Here is a 16,323-nt window from a genome sequence, read left to right as displayed (position 1 = left end):
TATCAAGAATAGCTCAAGTATAGCAGGGATCATGGAGCTGGTGTGGGATTGTGTTTCGTTCTGCTGTGCTATGAGTCAGAAATGACTTGATGGCACAACAACAACGTATCTCAGAAAGAGAAAATTCTTGAGGGGAATCTTAAAATCCTGCTTCCCACACTTTATGTTAGAATTCAATTTAATTACGAATTAAATTGGACTTAATTCTGTATTGATTATGTCTTAGCTTTGTGATACAAAATACAGAAATTCTATCTATTCTATTTAATCAACAGTCAATGATGTATGGAGAAAGAGAAATTCTAACAAGTAATGCAAGGAAACCAGTAAACTTTTTGAGGATGTTTTTGTTGTTTGGTGCTGTTGAATTGTCTTCAACTCATAGCAACCCTGTGCACAGCAGGATGAAACACTGCCCAGTTCCATGCAAGCTCCACGGTCCTTGCTATACTTAAAGCCATTGCCGCAGCCACTGTGTCAGTCCATCTCGTTGAGGGCCTTCTCCTCTTTTGTTGACCTTCAACCTTATCAAGCATGACATCCTTCTCCAAGGAATGGTCCCTTCTGACAAGATGACCAAGGTAAGTGAGATAAAGTCAGGCCATTCTCGCTTCCAAGGAGCATTCTGGCTGCACTGCTTCCAGGATAGATTTGTAAGTTACTTTAGTAGTCCATGGTACTTTCAGCATTCTTTACCAGCACCACAACTCAAAAGCATCAACTCTTCTTCAGTCTTCTTTATTCATTGAATAGCTCTCATATGTATATGAGGTGATTGAAATCATCATGCTTTTCACACCTTAGTCCTCAAGGAGACATCTTTGATCTTCAGTACTTAAAAGAGGTCCTTCGAAGCTGACTATACATTATCTAGGAGCTCTGGTGGCACAGTGTCTAAGGTATTTCATTGCAAACCAGAAGGCTGGCAGTTCAAGCCCACTAGGTGCTCCTTGGAAGGAAGGTTGGGCAAACTATTTCTATAGTGATACCATTCAGAAACCCAAGGGGCAGGGGACACTATGAGTTGGGTCCAATTCCATGGCAGTGAGTTTAGTTTGGTTTCTGGTTATACATCGTCTGATATCGTGACCACTGCCCCCATTGGCTTTGATTGTAGAACCAAGCAATGTGATGTCTTTGACAACTAAATGTTTTCTCCATTTATCTTGATTCTGTTTATATGTCCAGTTTTGAGGATTTTTGTTTTCTTTATATTGAGATATAATCCATACTTCAGTCTTAATCAGTAAATGCTTCAAGTCATCCTCACATTTATCAAGAAAAGTTGTGTCATCAACATATTGTAGGTTGTTAATGATTCTTCCTCCAATCTCGATGCCACTTCTTCATATAGTCCAGCTTCCCGGATTATTTGTGCAGCATATAGACTGATAAGTATGGTGAAAAGATACAACCCTGACACACTCCCTTCTTGATTTTAAACCATGTGATATCCCCTTGTTCACTTGAAATTACAGCCTCCTGGTCTATGTACAAGTTCCTCATAAGTACACTTAAGTGTTCTGGAATTCCCATTATTCTCAATGTTATCCACAATTTGTTATGATCCACATAATCAAATGCTTTTGCATAGTCAATAAAACACAAGTAAATATATTTCTGATATTCTTTGATTTGAGCCAAGATCAGTCTGACATCAGCAATGATATCACTCATTCCATGTCCTCTTCTGAATCCAGCTTGCATTTCTGGAAGTTCTCTGTCAATATACTGCTGCAACCATTTTTTAATTATCTTCAGTAAGATTTTACTTGCTGGTGATATTAATGATTTTGTTTGATAATTTCCACATTCTGTGGGATCACCTTTCTTTGGAATGGGCACAAATATGGATCATATTTGGGCAGGTAACTGTCTTCTTAATCTCCTGGCAGAGCCGAGTTAGTGCCTCCAGTGTGACATCCTTTTGTTAAAACATCTCAATGGGTATTCCAGCAATTCCTGGAGCCTTGTTTTTCACCACTTCCTTCAATGTATCTCTGACTTCTTCCTTCAGTACCACTGGTTCTTGATCATATGCCACCTCCTGAAATAGATGAACATTGACCAATTATTTTTGTTAGAGTGACTCTGTGTATTCTTGCCATCTTCTTTTGATGTTTCCTGCATCATTCAATATTTTGCTCACAGAGTCTTTCGATATTGAAACTTGAGGCTTAAATTTTTTCTTTAGTTTTTTTCTGCTTGAGAAATGCTGAATGTGTTATTTCCTTCTGGCTCTCTAATTCCATATCCTTGCACATTTCATTATAATAATTGACTGTCATCTTGACCTGCTCTTTGAAATATTCTGTTCATCTCTTTTATCTTGTCATTTCTTCCATTTGCTTTAGCTACTCATCACTCAAGGGCAAGTTTCATAGTCTCTTCTGTCATCCATTTTGGTCTTTTCTTCCTTTCCTGTCTTTTTAATGAACTTTTGCTACCTTCATGGATGATGTTCTTGATGTCATCCCAAATTCCTCTGGTTTTCAGTCATTGGTGTTCAGTGCATCAAGTCAATTTTTTTAGATGATCTCTAAATCTAGGAATGATATATTCAAGGCTATATTTTGGCTCCTGTGGACTTGTTTTAATTGTCTTCAACTTGAACTTGAACTTGCATATGAGCAGTTGATGATCTGTTCCACAATCCTAGCCTTGTTTTGACTGAAGATATTAAGCTTTTCTATCATCTATTGCCACAGATGTAGTCAGTCTTATTTCTGTGTACTCTATCTGGCAAAGTCCACGTGTATAGCTGCTGTTTGTGTTGCTGAGAAAAGGTCTTTACAATGAATAAGTCATTGGTCTTGCAAAATTCTATCACAGGATCTCCAACATTATCCTTGCCACCAAGGCCAAATTTTCCAACCACCAATGATTCTTCTTTGTTTCCAACTTTTCTGTTCCAATTATCAGTGATAATTAACACATCTTGATTGAATGTTCTGTCAGTATCAGACTGTAGAAATTGATAAAAATTTTCAATTTCCTCATCTTTGGCTTTGGTGGTTGGTATGTAAATTTGAATAATAGTAACAGGAGCTCTGGTAGTGTAGTGCCTAAGGCACTTGACAGCTTACCAGTAGGCTGGTGGTTCAAACCTGCCAGTTACTCCTTGGAGGGAATGTTGGGCAAACTACTTCCATAGTGATACTTCCTCAGAAACCCAAGGAGGGGTCGCTATGAGTTGGGTCTGAGTCAATGGCAAATAACAACAAAAACAACAGTAGTATTAACTAGTCTTCCTTATAGGTGTATGGATATTATCTAATTACTGGCAGCATTGTACTTCAGGAAAGGTCTTGAAACATCCTTTATGATGATAAATGCCACTCCATTCCTTATCAAATTTTCATTCCTAGCATTGTAGATCATATGGTTTTCTGATTCAAAATGGCCAAAACCAGTCCATTTTAACTCCCTAATGCCTAGGATAGCAACCTTTATGCATTCCATTTCATTTTTGACAACTTCCAATTTTCCTACATTCATACTTCATACGTTCCATGTTCCAATCACTAATAGATGTTTGCAGCTGTTCATCCTCAATTTGAGTTATGCCACATCAGCAAATGTAGAGCCTGAAAACTTTACTTTATCCATATCATTAAGACTGGTTCTATCTGATGAAGCAGCTCTTTTCCAGCCATAATTAGAGTGTCTTTTGACCTAAGGGGTTTGTCTTCCTGCACTGTATCAGAAAATGTTTCTGGGCTATTCAAAAAGTTGTCCAATAATGTATCAGTGTTTCTATGAGGATAGTGCCTATATAAAATCAGTATTATCTATGTGTCAATTTCAGGAAGAAGTTCTACAAACACATCCATGCACACATAAATCCCTGTTTTTCGTGAATTTATAGGAGCAATTTAGGAACCACCAAGTTCAGTTCTTTCCGAAAAGTGATCAAACTTTGAAAAATGTGTCCATCCTTTGAGGTCTCAATCAATCAGGTTAAGCATCCACCTGAATCCCTTATTTAAAAAATAAAAATAAATCTATGACCTTCTAAGATGTAATGGCCTGAAATCAATTTATTTCCTTCAGGCATCCAATTGTATATATTTGCTAAAAGCAGTCAAAAGTCAGATTACAGTGTGTGAGAGAGCTTTTCTTTCTTTCATTCTTTTTTTTTTCCCCCCTTAAAGTTGAAGTCAGTGTGGGGTTATTATCCTCTTGGAGGTTTCTTGGGAATCCTATTAGCCTTAGTGGAAAGCAACTGAACCCTGAGAACTATCCCTCCTTAATGTGCTTATACTGAGAGCTTTTTATAAAGCATCTCTGACCAACCTGTATTTATAAGCAAAAGGCCACTGAATACATTTCTTACAGAGAGCAGCTACTCTCAGTATTTCACATTAACACATTGAAATTGACCATTAAAATTCCTAATTTTCATACTATTTGGGGAAAAAAAATACTTGAGGACATAAATATTCTTACTAATAATATAATATTTGATAACATCACAGTATATAAGAATTAAATATGAATTCTACACAGTAAATTTGACATAAAGCAACTTGACTCATAACACAAAGAAAGCAAGCTGTTTAAAGTCTTGGATTTATTCTTTCTGCATTTGTGATATCATTGTTTCAAAATCCATTTAAAGTAGTTATTGTAGAGTGAAGAAAGGAAATAAAAGACTTCAGTGAGGTGCCTACGTGCTTTAATACACAAAGTAATCCCCACAGAAATGAGAGGGCTACAGAAAATGGGTCACCTTCAAACCACCCTTGAAAATAAGAACACACTGTAATTTAAGACTGTGTGCTTAAGAGCATCATTTCACATTATGTGTGTCTACTTACCCTTTAATTCATCCTGTCAAAATGTGCATATATGAGGACATGCAAACACATGAAAATACTGTCATTATCTTTGTTCTCTCACATACATCATACACACATATTGTTGTTTTCCATACATCCACACATCTTTTCATATGGTTATAAGTTCATTGTGAAAAAGAAAGAAAACATTTCAGTGAATATTTTTTAACTTAAATTGAGTTATTCCATAACATTTTAGTGTAATATATTTTATATGTTTCAAAACAAATTATGGTATAAGCAATGTACCAAACTTTAGAAAAAGTCATTTTTCTTTGAATTGTTTTATTATATAATAGTAAAATACATTCTTATTCAACATAAAAACTATTTAGTTTTTCTAGTTCATTAATCATTGTTTTAAATAGGATACTTGTAGATATGCAGATGAGACAATACTGCTTGCTGAAAATGAAGATGTCTTGAAGTACTTACTGATGAAGATTAAAGACTACAGCCTTTACTATGTGTTATGCCTCAACATAAAGAAAACAAAAGTCCTCACAACTGGACAAATAAGCAGCATCATGGTAAACAGATGGAATTGTCAAAGGTTTCATTGTGCTTGGAACTATATAGTCAATGCCCATGGAAACAGCAGTCAAGAAATCGAACAACATACTGCATTGGGAAAATCGACTGCAAAAGATTGTTCTAGAGTGTTAAAAAGTAAAGATGGCACTTCGAACTAAGACCCACATGACCCAAACCACGATTAATCACCTTATACGTATGTGAATCCTGGACAATGAATAAGGAAGATGGAAAGAGAATGGATACATTTGGATTATGGTGTTGATGATGACAATTGATTATACCATGGATGACGAGAAGAACAAACAAATCTGTCTTGGAAGAAGAAAAGCCAGAATGCTCCTTAAAAAACCGAAAACTAAACCAACTGTCATTAAGTTGATTCTGACCTATAATGACCCCCATTCGGTTTCCAGTGTGGTAAATCTTTATGGAAGTAGATTGTCCTGTCTTCTTTCCCAGAGTGGCATGTGGGTTTGAACCACTAATCTGGTTAAAGATCAAATGCCTTAGGCACCATATCACCGGAGAATGCTCCTACCAGGCAAGGAAGGTGAGATTTAGTGTTCTGTACTTTGGACATATTATTAGGATGGACCTATCCCTGGAGAAGGAGCTGATGCTTGATAAAGTGTCAGGGAAAAAGAGGAAGACCCTACTTCTCAGGCTGGGTTCTCTAGAGAACCAAAACCAGTGAAGCTGGAGGGGCTGATCTTTCCAGGATCAGTAGGCAGTGTAGCAGGCTGCTGACTTAGCTAGATAATGAATCCAAGATCAGCTATGAAATAAAGGATGCCTGGCTCACAAGCTACAAAGGCAACAACCCCAAAATCTGTAGGCAATACCATGAGCCAGTGGTAACCGAATGATGATGAGCTACTTGCAGGATTCAGATCCAACAGAAAGTATTTTCCCAGGTTGTCCATTTATGTACATTAGTAGCAGCTCATACCCCTGAAGAAACCCCCTTTCAACTGCTTGGCTCCTTGTAGCACGTCTTATCAGGGAAGGACTACACCACAACTGCTTTAAGGACTTAGAATCATGGTCCAGCCCAGCAAACACATAACCTTGGCTATCTCACCTGAATGAGATGGATGGACATAGTGACCACAACAAAGAGCTCCAATAGCAACGATTGTGAGGACGGCACAGGACTAGGCTGCATTTTGTTCTGGTGAAAGTAGGGTCACCACGAGTCGTAAGTGACTCAACAGCACCTAATGACAATATACATATGCATCTGTATTAATATATATGTTCATATATAATATAAAACATCACTTATACTGTAAATAAAAACTGAATTATAACATGATTTTTTAAGAGCTACACAGTATGTGCTAAGATAAAATTTCTGTGTGAAAGTCTGATTTGAGAGGAACAAAACTATGAAGTCAAACAATGTTTTGAATGAGTAATAGCTTTCTGCTGTGGTCCATGTTGTTCACCACTGGAGTCCCGTTTTCAACTCTGATCTCTTTTCTACTTTCTGCTGTTCAGTCACAAATGGGCAGTCCAAAGTGGTGTGTGTGTGTGTGTTTGTTTTGTTATATAATGAAATTATCTCTGTTAATACATCCAATCCGTAATAATATAAATCTGGTTTTGTCAAAAGCAAAAATGACATCACAAAACTTATTGTGAGAAATTTACATTTGCTAATCCAATTATTTGATCAAAGATTCACTTTTTCTCTCAAGTCATGTCTTGATTTTAAACTATATTGTTGTTGTCGTTATGTGCCGTCGAGTCGGCCCCGACTCATAGCGATCCCTCCTTGGATTTCCTAGATTGCTCAACCTTCCTTCGGAGGAGTGGCTGGTGGGTTTGAACCACCAGCCCTCTGATTAGCAGTCAAGTACCTTAGGCACTGTGCTACCAGAGCTCCTGATTTTAAAATATGGATATATGTATATAAGGAGCTGTGGTGATGCAGTGCCTAAGGCATTTGACTGCTAACCAGCAGTTTTGTGGTTCAAACCCACCAGCAACTCCACAGAAGGAAGACAGGACAATCTACTTCTGTAAAGATTTACTACCTCGGAGGATCACTCTGAGTCAGAATCAACTCGAATAGCAGTGGGCTTGGTTTTTGTTGGAGGTATATATACACACATATATATGTGTGTGTATATATCTCCGTTGCCATCCAGTCATTTCCCATTCATAGCAACCCTATAGAAGGGTGGAACTGCCCTATTAGATTAGACTGTCATATCTTTCTGCCATGGTTGTTGTTGTTATGTGCCGTCGAGTCAAACCCGACTCATAGTGACCCTTCCTTGGGTTTCCGAGGCAGTATCACTACGCAGGATTGCCCAACCTTCCTTCCGAGGAGTGGCTGGTGGGTTTGAACTGCCAGCCGTCTGGTTAGTAGGCAAGTGTCTTAGCCACTATGCTACCAGAGCTCCCATGGAGCCACTGGTAAATTTGAACTGCTGACCTTTCTGTTTACAGCCAAGCACTTAACCCCTGTACCCGTAGGGCTCCTATCACATGTAGGGTTTGAAGCTCAGTTCTGCATCTTCCTGTTTGTATGCCCTGAGCCAAGTTAATTTGTCTTCCACTGAGGTTAATAATAGCAGTTACTTCACAAGTTTATTGTGAACATAAAATTGGGTGAAAACATGTAAAACAATTAGAAAATTGCCTAGAAAAAATAGAGAAATTTGAAAAGATTTTTCTATTACTGTTTTGGATCCAACTGGTTCATAAATCAGCCTAAGTTTAAGAAAATATTGCTACTGGGCTTATTTGGATGTAAAGGAACAGCAATGAGAGAAGATAGACATTATGATGCCTTATTCTCTACAATATCCTCAACAATTTATGACTCAAATAATACACTGCATAAAATCCAAATTTTACATAAGAAGATGCTGTAGTCCAAGATAATTTAGTAACTTTCAAGGTAACACCTAGGTAATGACTGATGTGCTTGGGATTTTAACTCGCCAATGTTTGATACTCAGCATCTCAGACTTTCTACCATTCCAGGTTGTGTGTTATTTACAGGCTAACATCAATAAAACATCCAAGTTATCTGGACATGTCTTCGTTTCTTGATTGATTCACTCCTTACTGAACATGAACTATGTCCTGTGTTTTATCAGGTGAGGATACACACATGACTTAGTCCAATCATGTCTACTCCCACATCCTTATGAAAATGAAACTGTCACTTCTGGAATTAAACCAACACAGATACAAGTCCAAATAAATGATAGAAAGAAGGATGAGAACTGAGGTGGGAGGGTTCATCAATACAAGAACATACAAAATTAAATGAAAGGATTTAATTTAGATATATAACTATTGCATTATTAACTATTCTGAATGAAACAAAATACCATTCAATTACACTGGTATCAATTTAAGAGGAAAACGAAACTACTGATGTTATGTTTATAAACTGGAATAAATTTCTTTTGGGGAAAAAAGATGACTTTACATTTTCCTCTCAGTTCTGTGGGATCATGCGAATAGGAGGCAAATTCTGCAAAAACAGTAAAACAGTGTGGATGTAAACAACACACTCTAAATTTTAAGATGGTTAATGCCATTGCTCTGACTAGGTAATCATATTCTTTTTAAATCCTGGGAGACACAGTTGGAGAACAAGATAATATAAGATGGCTGTATGTGTAATAATCTGAGAATCAGTGATGGGGGAGCAAGGCTGGTTGCTTTTGTTAACAGATGATGCTAGTCTAAGGCTGATGAGGAAACACTTGAACATAGAGTCTTGCCAAAATATACCACTGAATTCATCTAATCAAAATGAACGAACTGCTTTAAATTAGGAAGGTCGTTTGACACTACAGAAATCAGTGATTTTGTCAATAATTGGATACACTGCTTTGTAAAGTAGATACATCAATAAATTGAAGAAATTCTGGTAGAAATTAGGCATTTTATTTCTTAAGATTTATTTATACATGAAGTGTATGCTAAGTATTTACATTTTGTGAAGAATATGCATTCTCCCATGTTATATTTTTTGGAAAATCTTATTATACTCACCCTTCCTGACTTGCTCCCTCCCTTCCTCCTTTCCTCCCTCCCTATATCCCTCACTCCTTCCTTCATTACTCCCTCCTTCCTGCCCTATATCCCTCACACCTTCCTTCCTTCCCTCCTTCTCTTCCTCTTCTCTTTTCTTGCCTTTTTTTAACTTCTCTTTTTCCTATTCACCCTTCCTCTCTTCTGCTTTCTCTCTTTCTTTCATTTGTTCCTTCCTTCCTCATATTTTTTGAAGTTTGAAGCAAGGTCTTCTCAGATTACTTGACATGTTCTGAAGCAGCCCAACTGATCTGTAACCACAGAGGAGATCTTATTCTCTCTTCCTTCTGTGTCTGCATACAATACTCTCCATTATACCTAGCCCATTGGTGATTTCAGCAAAGAACTTCGATATACATCAGAATCTTGCCTTATAATTTGGTACATTTATATGTCAGTGACGACTTCAGCACTATTTCTCAAAGATGGATTAAATTTTTAAAAACGACTCAAAATAATACTAATGATTATATACAAATATTATTTGCCTGCAAACTCCAGATTGTAAAGCCTTCTAGAATCATTCTACCACAACAATATACTACAATGGCTAATAATTGCATTTCATACATATTTATATATCCCAAGCTCTCCAAAATTATGCAACGATTTATGTGATGTTTATATTACTCTTTATTTCAATGTGCATAATTCCAAATCTCTTTTTCTGTACATGTTCTCTGTACCTGTTCCATATTAACTTGAACGTGAAATACAGCCCTCATATTTTCAAAACAACACTAATCCAAACATTTGTGAATGCTGGATAGAACCTCCAGAAAGAGAAATTATTTCATCAAAGTACAGTCTATAAGAAAATTGAAAACTAATCTCCACTATCCTTTAAAAGTCCCTTGTCCAACACTGTCATGGGCAACTTTTCACTGTTTGCCTCAATATCTTATGGATACTTTTCTCACTACTGCCTGTCATCCTCTCTTGGTTTTCTGGTTGTAGAATACCTTGAAATTTCCTGAGATGTCCATTGAAATTCTAGATTTTCCATTATATACTGAAGACTAGGAAATTAAGCAATTTTCTGTATTTGCAATCTATTGTAACTATTATCCAAAGGGCATACTTTGATTTAAAAAAAAAAAAAAAAAAACTGTTAAAGTGTTTTATGAAACAAAAAGAAGTTCTCTCTTGGGGAGTTCTACTCTGTGCCTTCTAATTACCTTCCTGCTACAAATATAATAGGTAAGGCAGTAATCAATTCTGGGCCTATTTTCTTTTTTGATGTTTTTTTTTTTTTTCTTTTTTCTTTTTTCCCTATCTGGTTTTAAATAATACTTCATACATGCTTATTTGCATCCTTGCAAAGGAGATTTTTAATGTACAGTTAGATCAAATTGGAGAAGAGAGAATAAAAGTCAATGCTTGGATATCGATCTCTGAAATATTACTATTATCTTTCCTTGAATGAACAATATGCAAAAGTGATATTGATTATTCAAAGAGTCCATGAACTGGCTATGCTATATTCTAGAGTGTATAAAACTTTTAGATAACTTTGCATTGATCTATATAACCAAGATAGAAAAGTTTAGACTTATTAAAATAATGTCTTTAAGTATAATTGGGAAATATTATTATAGTTACCAGATGACTATTTTGCTTTTTTATTTTCAGAAAGAAAGAAATATAGGACAATTAACAGCCAAATTTTTGATTGGAGAAAAAAAAAAAAAAACGTAAAAAAGGGGAAAAAAAAGGAAGTCTACTGAAGGTCTCAGTCCTGGACAGAAAGGCAGATGCTTGCACTGTTGCGACCTTATTTTATTTAGATGATGGCCTGAAACCCAGGATTAGCCCTTGTTCTCTCTTGGGTAAGAAGGTATTTTTAAGATATATAGCTACTACATCCTTGAGTTGCAATACTGAATGATTTTAAGGGCAAAATATTGAGTGATGCAGAAAATACCAAATGAAGAGGGAAGAAATCCACAGTCATTGTACCAAGGACAATTGGTTCATATTCAAGCATTTCAGGAGATAGCATATGATCAACAGATGGTACTGAAGGAAGAAATGCAAGTTATACTGAAGGAATTGTTAAAAAAAAAAAAAAAAAAGGTTTCAGTAACTGACAATATCCTTTGAGCTGTTTCAACAAACAGATGCACCACTGGAAAAGCTCACTCATTTCTGCCGAGAAAATTGGAAGGCATCTACCTGGCCAAATGAATGGAAGAAATCCATCTTTGTGCCCATTCCAAAGAAGGGTCATCCAACAGAATGCCAAAATTATTGAAGCATATCATTAATATCACACACAAGTATAATTTGGCTGAAGACAACAAAGAATAGTTACAGTAGTACATTGACAGGGAACTGTCAGAAACTCAAGAAGGATTCAGAGAAGATCATGCAATGAGGGATACATTGCTGATGTCTGACAGATCTTGGCTGGAGGCAAAGAATGCCAGAAAGATGCTTACGTGCGTTTATAGATTATGCAAAAGCATTCCACTGTGTGGATCATAACAAATTATGGATAACATTTCAATAATGGGAATTCCAGAACACTTAATACAGTGCAGATGAGGAGGCTGCGCATGGATCGTGAAATAGTCGTTTGGACAGAGTAAGGGGATAGTGCATGGTTTAAAATTAGGAATGGTGTGCGTCAGGGTTGTATCCTTTCACTATAGTTGTTCACCTGTATGCTGAGCAAATAATTCAAGATGCTGGACTATAGGAAGAAGGATTGGAGGAAAACTCATAAACAACAGGTGATATGCAGGTGATACAACTTTGCTTGCTGAAAATGAAAAAGATTTGAAGCACTGTGTGATGTAGATCAAACATTACATGCAGCCTTTGGTATGGATTTTACCTCAATATAAAGAAAACAAAAATCCACACAACTAGACAGATAAGCAACATTGTGGGAAATGGAGAAAAGATAGAAGTTATCAAGGATTTCATTTTACTTAGATCCACAATTGATGCCTAAGGAAGCAACAGTCAAGCAATCAAAGGACTTATTGCATTGGGCAAATCTGCTGCAAATGCTGATAAAGTGTTAAAGAGCAAAGATTTTTGCTTTGAAGACTAAGTGCACATGACACAAACTGTGGTGTTAACAATTGTCTCATATGCATGTGAAAGTCAGAAAATGAATAAGGAAGACAGAAGAGAATTGATGCATTTGAATTGTGGTGTTAGTGAAGAATATTGAATGTACCACAGACTGCTAGAAGAATGAACAGATCTCTCTTGGAGAAAATATAGTTGGAATGCTCCTTGGAAGCGAGAATGGCCAGACTGTCATAGCAACCCTATGTACAACAGAATGCAGGACACATAACTTTTGAAAATCAAGTTTTACATCTAACTCTTAAAAATTTTTTATCAGATTTATTTTGCTAGCCTATCTTTTGGTAATTGGAAGATTAAACAAAGCCAGTAAGATGTATAACACAAGCATGATATTGAGGAAGAGTTAATAATAAAAGCAAAGTAGAGAAATTGTGGTTGGTAATAATATGATGATAAATGATAACAATCTATAATAATACTATAAAAATATCATTTTTATTAATATTAGTTTTTTATTATAATTTATTTTAAGTAGAGACTGTAATAGCTGTATGTATCTACTATTCTTAAAAACTCTGGTGGTGTAGTGCCTAAGGCACTGACTGCTAACCAGAAGGCTGGTGGTTCAAACCCACCAGCCACTTCTCAGAAGGAAGACCAGGCAGTCTATTTCCATAGAGATACTGCCTCAGTAACCCAAGGAGAGGGCGTTATGAGTCCGAACTGAAAAACCACATATATCCTGTGAAGTCATACATAAAATTCACTTTAAATCTAATAAAGATTGTATTACTGAGAACCTGAGAAAAATTGTTTATTGTCTGAGTATATTTTATTTCTTAAAACCAGGGTTTTATTAAAAATTATTTACCACTTTTGGACTGTAAGAAAGAAATTTATTTTAACCTTATCTTAGATTTTTCCCAAATTCAGGCAGGAAGCCAGTGGTCTCTCCAACTCTTAGAGAAATACTTATTAATACATTGTGACACTATCAAGTGATGTAATATAATCTGAATCAGCTCACATTATAAAACAGGACAATCAGAAAATATTTCAGATGATCCTCACATAAAACTGCATGTGCAATATTTAAGGACAAGAAAGAATGATGAAAGGCAACATTGGGTGAATAATATATTTTTTTCTTTAACAGGATGTATAATATATCCTAACATATCAGCTTTTGTTGCTCCCAAGCATTACAGATAGTCTTTGTTTTCTTAGCTCTTTTTGGTATACCTCTGGGGAGATAGGGCCTCTTTGAAATGGATTTCTACTTTCTTAATAGAAGGTGAAGCTTTTCCAAATGATAAATAGCTTTGGGTCTCTAAGTCAAGCTGGGGAGAATTCAACTCACATTGGGCTGTTAAAGGGAATTCCTAACCTTGTAAAGTGGTATTCTTTTTTGCTCAAACTGCAACAATCAAGATAGGAAGAACAAATGAGTGCCCTCTGGAGAGTCCTGTGGCAGAGAATGACAATTATTCCTGTGCATTCAGTGGTTTTCGAAAGAGAAATTTGCATTAAAACATTATTCAGGCTGAGTTGTAGATCATCTGTGGGTCTGGTTCTCTTCTGTCTATAAACAATACCTTAAACAAAATCTAATCGCTTTGCAATTAATATAACAACCGCTCAAATATCCCTTAAAGTAGTATGTATTGACAATAAATTAAATAAGTAAAAAGAAACATAAAAATATTTCCTAACTTTACCAAATAAACAAGCTAACGAAAAAGTACAGCAAAAGTGGTTTGCTCATTATGTAATAAAAATATGTCAACCAAAGATAGTCATATGGAATAGTCTCATGTTCATGTTGTCTAGTATAGCTGAGTGAATCCTGTATTCATCTAAAATGGGTGTAATGTTACTTCATCTCATGTCATGCAGGAACTGCTTAAACATATGACTAAACCATTTTATATCCCTAATGATCATAGATTTTTAAACTATTGATGAGGATTCACATGTATATGCCATTATTATACCAAAATTCACATGCATATGCCATTATTATACCAAAATTACATAATATAACTTTTCTTTAATTTTGTTTTCTTCCTTCCTTACAACTCGGAAGGAAGGTTGGGCGATATACTTTCCTAGTGATACCATCTTGGAAACCCAAGGAGGGGTCGCTATGAGTTAGATCCCACTCTACAGCAGTGAGTAGACCTTATACAAGTAATCTTTCTTTATATCTGCCTGGGTTTATAGAAAGGAGCTCTGGTGGTGTGGTGCCTAAGACATTTGACTGGTAACCAGAAGGCTGGCAGTTCTAAACCCACCAGCCACTCTGTTGAAGGAAGATGGGTGATGAATGGCAGAAGGTATATGTAACTGTGTTACAAGGATCTCCCTATACAAGGAAGACATACTTTCATGATATCACTTTTGTTCATATGTGTTGAGACTAAAGAAGAGAATTGTAAAATATTTGGTATGAAAAACACTTGGAGTGGATACATTGGGAATTTTCATCAGACCAATTCAAAAGGGAGATCTTCTTTGAAAAAGATAAAGACATGTAAAGATGTAAATATTAAAGAGGGCAATCCTTCTATATTAACAAAGAATAAAGAGAAACAAAGATATACAGTACTTTAAACTGGCTAGGGTCCATGGTCACAAAAATAAAATAAATAGACACCAAGAATAGATATTTGGAGAAACAAACTGGTAAATTTTAATGCAGCCTCATTATAAGGTGATGATAAAGATCTTAATTAATTTTCTTAAATTAGTAATAATATGGAAAAATAACCTTATTTTCTAAAAGTCTATATGTAAAATAGTGCAAAAATAGCAAAATTTTAACAACTGTTCGATGCATAAAATAAGGATTAGTATCTTTGTTATGGATTGATTTGTGTGTCCCCAAAATATGTGTTTTCAATCCTAACCTCCATGCCTGTATAGAGGTTAATCACATTTGGGAATGAGCTGGTTTGCAGCGTAATGACAATGATTACTGTAGGGGATATCTTGAGTCAATCTCTTTTGAGATATAAGATATTAAACAAGCAAGCTAGCAGAGGAGAGATTGGTAAACTTGATGTGAAACCACATGGCGATCTCCAAGGAACCAAGAACAGAAACTGAAGAAACAGGAGACAAAGACTCCTCCAGAGTCAACAGAGAAAGGTTGCCCCTGGAGTGACCCTTCTGAATTCAGATGTCTAACCTCCTAAACTGTGAGATAATAAATTCCTATTTGATAAAACCATCCACTGCGGTATTTCTCTTGTAACAGCACTAGGTAAGTAATGCAATCTTATTTGTATGAATCTTTAATTTAATTTTCTGAGTTTGAAGTTTTACTTAATACAATTTTGGAAAAGAAAGACAGTAGACTGCTCACATATTTTTAACTCTGCTATTGAGATCATCATTAATTGATAGTATATGAAAAAATATCAATCTTAACTTTGATAGGAATGACACCAAGACTGTTAGAGAGTTTAGTCAATTTCTGGGAAGGAGCAAATGGCTGAAGAATTGAAGACTGATCCAGCAAGTTCACAGAAGGTACATACTATTGTTTCACACTGAGAGGACCTCGGTGAAGGAGGAACAACCCTGAATGATATTTAAAAAAATACCAAAGATTACAGAGATCAGGACTGAAACATGGTGGACAAACAGAGATTATCTGATTGTTTACAAAATCTCTCCTACCTCCATGAGAATGCATGGAATCCAGGAAAATAAGTTATTCTATAGAGAATCTGGAAAGAATTAGAACAATATTGGATCTTGATAACAGTTAGACACTCTCTCCAGAGCAAATTTCTGGGATTAGAAGACATTATTGGTTCTCTTCCTAAATATC

The sequence above is a fragment of the Orycteropus afer genome, unplaced genomic scaffold (genome assembly GCF_000298275.1).
Source record: "Orycteropus afer afer isolate SDZICR_OR568_19922 unplaced genomic scaffold, OryAfe1.0 scaffold00484, whole genome shotgun sequence".
In the NCBI taxonomy this organism is placed as follows: Eukaryota; Metazoa; Chordata; class Mammalia; order Tubulidentata; family Orycteropodidae; genus Orycteropus; species Orycteropus afer.
The sequence above is the reverse complement of the archived record's forward strand: the minus strand, read 5'-3'. Positions refer to the sequence as shown.